Genomic DNA, 5,247 nt, shown 5'->3' with positions numbered 1-5,247 from the left:
AGCCCCCCAGAAATGGAGGCCCCGAAGGGTTAAGTGACCCGAGATCCTAGTAATGAGAAGAAATGGAATTTATTTAAAGTCCAGATATCCTGAGTGGGAAATGCACCCCCTTTTTCTAACATACTCCAGTTGTTTTTCCCAGTTATGGAAGGGCTAATGCCTCTTTCATCAGGCATCCTGCCATCAGGCAGGGAATTCACCCCAAATAAGGCATCATTCTGCCTCTCCTCAAGCACCTTCAGCAAGAGCCCTCACGACCTAAATAAGGTAGCCCGTTCCAGCCTCAGACAGCTGAGTGCTAGCGAGTTCTTCCTTAAACTGGGCTGAAATCCGCTTTCCCAGCTCTAATCTCAGAATCATAATTCATATATTTCCCCCACCCAAGTCTTCTCCAGGCTAAACATTCCTCGTTCCTTCAGCCAATCCATTCCATAAATGTCCCTCTGGGTTCTGAATCGCTCTCTAAAAGTCAGCACTCTTCCTCAAACATGCCAGAACCGGGACACCGAAGTTTGCTCTGGGAGGAGGTTTTACCAGGTTAGCTTTACCGCTCAGTGTTGGTCCCCCAACTGAACGAGAACCTCAATCCCGTTACAAGCCCTTCGCCTTGCTTGCACGGCTAGCCTTTGGGAGTTGGACAAACATCTGTAACTGCATTTTAGTTTGAGCTGTGGACTCTGCCTGCCAGTTTCCACAGCAGCTGTTCTGGCAGCTGGCTCGGAGCAGATGGAGACTGTCTGACTCACAGAGTGCACAGAGTGAAGCTACTTCATCGAAAGCCCTGAATGCCGAGCTGAGTTTGGCTTGTTTTTCCTGTAGACACCAAAGGTTTCTAAGAAGCAGTGCCAGGAGCCGGTGATACTGGTGTCAGGGAAACCAGTAAATTGGGAAACCCTTACAAGAGTCAAGTTGAGAAATGATGGCATGAACTAGGGTGATTACAATGGAAAAGGAGAGGTAGATGAAGGGGTAGATGCTAAAGATTTAGGGCAAAAATGGATTTGGCAACTCATCTCTATTTTGTATATATATATATTTTTAATCCTTACTTTCTTTTTTAGTATCAGTTCTAAAACAGAAGGGCAGTAAGGCTAGGCAGGTGACTTGTCCAGGGTCACAGAACTAGGCAATGTCCGAGGTCAAAACTGAACCCACAACCTCCTTTTCTAAGCCTGGCTTCCTATCCACTGAGCCACCTACCTGCCTCTGTGTTTTGTATTCTGATGCAGGCTCTATAAATATGGGTATTATAGTTCTGCTTGTCTTATGACTCCATGGATAGAGCCCCGGGCTTGGAGTCAGGATGTTTAAGTCTGGCCTCAGGTGTTAAATAGTGGTGTGACCCTGGACAAGTCACTTAACCACCCTCCATCTCCATTTTTTAAACCATAAAATGAGGATACTAATAACATTTACTTTGCAGGATTATTGAAATCAAAGGAGATATTTATCTATAATGTTTATCAAAAAGAAATATCTCTAAAGCACTCATCACAGCAGCTGGCACATGGTAAATGTGATAAATGCTTATTTCTTTCCTCTTCCCTATGCAATTAGCTCCTTGAGGGCAGGAATCCAAAGAATTCTAGAATTCAAGAGTTGGGACCTCAGAAACTATGTAGTCCAATCTATACACAAGAGGAATCCTTGCTTTAACATATAGGACAAGTGGCTCCCCAGAGGGGGAGCTCATCACTTCATCAAGCAGCCCATCGCACTTGGACAGCTCTCAAACCAGGTGCCTCTTTGCCTTTTCTACCCACTGCTCCTGACTTAGCCCTCTAGAGTGAAATAGATGAAGTCTAATTCTTCCTTTACACGACTGCCCTATTGAATTTCATTTTATTAGAATCAATCCAATGTTCAAGTCTAGCTTGTCTCATAGTATAATATTAACACCCATCCCAGCTTCTAAACCATCGATAAAAAGGTTAAAGGGCACATATGCCAGAGGACTTACTCCCCTAGAGACCGTGTAGACACCCAACTATAAATAATTGGCTAAGCTTTGTATTTTCCCCAACCCCAAATACAAGGCTCAAAAAACAATCAAAATGCATTGCTTTTGCTTTTATATCATACCATTTGGCTCTGAATATATCCTTCCCCATTCTCTAATCCAGTGACTTTTAAAAAAGCAAAGACTTTTTTATACACAACAATTATATATATGTATATATATATATGGTTTGTTATAAATGTGGAACAAATTATAACAAATATGCTTATGCAAGAGAAACAAATCCTCACATTAGCTAGGTTCAAAAATCGATGTCTCATTCTTTTCTTCCCCTCCTTCCTGCTCCTTCCCCTGTTCTAAGAAAGCAGGGAATATATAGGTTGTACATATAATTCATATTGTAAAGAGAGAATTAGACTCTCTTAGTTTATTTTTAATATGTAATCAACCAGCAAACTTTAATTTAGTCAAATCAAGAGCTTAAAGTACCCCTACTTAGTACCTAGTACCATTAAGTAAGAGAGTTCACAAGTGACTTACTAGTTCACCCCCCCAAAGGCCACAAGCACTGCCCCCCCCCTCCCCGGGCAGTGCTAGGCAAATTGGGAGGCTGTGATTGGTTCCTATAAAGTGGGAGAGACAGGAAGTGATGTGGGAAAAGGACTATAAAAGTCGAGGCTGAAGGACAAGATGCACTCTTTGCTTCCTTGGTGCTTCAGTAAGGAGACCCTCTCTCCATTGGTGCTTTGGGGGACACTCTCTTCAGCGTGAGCTCTGCTGAGATTCTTGGTGGTCTTATCCTCATGGGCACTGAAGGGTCTCGGTGGCTTTTCAGCATTTCCTGGCTCTTCAAATTTCAGCTTTCTAATTAGTACTTTAGATTATGGTGACACTCGCTTTTGGATCTGCATTCCCCATCTAGGATTAGGGTACTTGTAGCTAGGCAACTTTTTCCTATATTTCATATCTCAACCCAGTTGTAAATAAAAGCTGCTAACAGTTTTTCTGACTTAAGGGTTAATATTTTATAAACGGTGACCCCAATTCTATTTTATAACTCATATTTAGTCAAACCTAATTTTAAATCTTACAGTATTTCCCTGTTTGTCATGATGTAAAATAACACATTTCTTTCACCAGAGAAAAATTCATGGAGGGCATAAAGTGAAGAATGATGTTTTAATCTGCATTCAGACTCTCTTTGTTACTTCTATGGCGGTGGTGTTACTTCTATGGTGGTGGATATCTTTTGTTATCATGAGTCCCTTGGAGTTGTCTTGGATTCCTGCCTTGTTGAAAACAGTTAAGTCGGGAGCAGCTGGGTGGTTCAGTGGATTGAGAGCCAGGCCTAGAGATGGGAGGTCCTGGGTTCAAATTTGGCCTCAAACATTTCCCAGCTGTGTGACCCTGGGCAAGTCACTCAACCCCCATTGCCCAGCCCTTACCACTCTTCTGCCTTAGAACCAATACACAGTATTGATTCTAAGACGGAAGGTAAGGCTTAAAAAAAAATAGTTGTCATTCAGTTAAATCATTAAAAGAGAAAAAAGTATTTCAGTAAAATTGCCACATTGATAGGTCTAAGAATGAATGCAAAATGGACCTCTGCTTTCGCAGTAAAGGGTGAGATTCATTTTCTCAGTTTTTCTCCAGAACCAAACCTGGTTATTTTAATTTCATGTTTGTATATGTTGGTTTTCTGTTTCTGCTTATTTTGTTCTGTATCAGTTCATGTCTTCCTAGGTTTTTCTGAATTCTTTATCTTATATAGCATATTCTATTATATTCATGCACGTTTGCTTAGCCATTCTCCCATTGTTGGGCATCTATATTTTGTTTCCAGTTCTTTGTCTCCCTTACCCCACACTAGTCTCTTGCCCCAACTTGCTGCCATGAATATTTTGGTGTGCATTGGATTTTTCTTTCAATTCTGGAAATTCACAGCTCCACTGATAGTATCCATCATGTTATGGAGTGTGTCCATATTCTCACATCCCCTGCAAAATGACCATTCCCACCTTTCATCCTTGCCAATTTGCTAAGCATATGATAAGATCTGTTAATTTGATTTACATTTCATTATGACTTGGAGCAATCTGCCATGTGGCTAATAGTTTACAATCCTGAGCACTTTCTGTTCATATACTTTGGCAACATATCCCCTGTTGATTTGGTTACATTCTTATTAATTCCCTATATGGCTCTAAAATATCTGATGCAAAGATATTTTATCCAATCAAGTTTTGATTATCTTAACTGCATTTTGTTTATGCCAAAGTTTTTCAAATTTACATAACAAAAATTATGGTTTTCCTCTATGCCATTAAGAATTTTTCTCCAAATGTCTATCAGTTAGGAATGATTGAGAAAGATGTGGTATATGACTGTAATGGAATACTGTTGTATTATAAAAAATGATGAGTAGGACAATTTTCAGGAAAAAACCTGGAGACTTACTTACATGAACTGATGCAAAGTAATATGAGCAGAACCAAAAAAACATTGTATGTAGTAACAGCAACATTGTTTGATGAACAAACGTGAATGACCTAGCTCTTCTAGCAGTACAATGATCCAAGACAATCCCAAAGACTGATGATAAAAAATGCCATCTGCCCTTCACTCCAAGAAAAAACGGATGAGGTCCAAATGCAGACCAAAATATACCATATTTCACTTTCTTCTTTTTTTTTGTTTGAGATCTCTTCTACAAAATGACTAATATGGAAAAATGTTTTACATCATAGCCGGTGTAAAATCTATATCAGATTGCTTACCATCTCAGGGAGGGAATTAGAGAATTTAGAACCAAATTTTTTTTTTTATGTTAAAAAATTCTCTCCCTAGTTCTAGCTATGAAAGGTACCACTATCTGTTTTTCTCCTTTTTCTTTTTTTCTTTCTTAATTTGTAATTTAAAAAAATTTTAAAGAATATTTTATCATAAAAATGATTATACTCAGTGAGGTGTAGAACTCTATCATCCTACAGAGAAGTAGTAGGGGAATAAGACAAGGGAAGGGAGAGGTAATAGAAGGGAGAGGGGGATGTGTGGGGGGCTGACAAAAAGCAAATTATTGGTAAGGAGGAACAGAATAAAAAGGAATAGAGCAGGATCTAAAGGGGATAACATGATGGAGGGCAATACACAGTTAGTAATCCTAACGCTGAATGTGAATGGGATGAACTCACCCATAAAAGGAAAGCAGATGGCAGAGTGGATTAAAAACCAGAATCCTACTATATGTTGTTTACAAGAAACACATTTGAGGCAAGATGACACACAGA

Source organism: Monodelphis domestica, chromosome 4, assembly GCF_027887165.1.
Source record: "Monodelphis domestica isolate mMonDom1 chromosome 4, mMonDom1.pri, whole genome shotgun sequence".
Classification (NCBI taxonomy): Eukaryota; Metazoa; Chordata; class Mammalia; order Didelphimorphia; family Didelphidae; genus Monodelphis; species Monodelphis domestica.
This window is presented reverse-complemented; position numbering follows the sequence as displayed.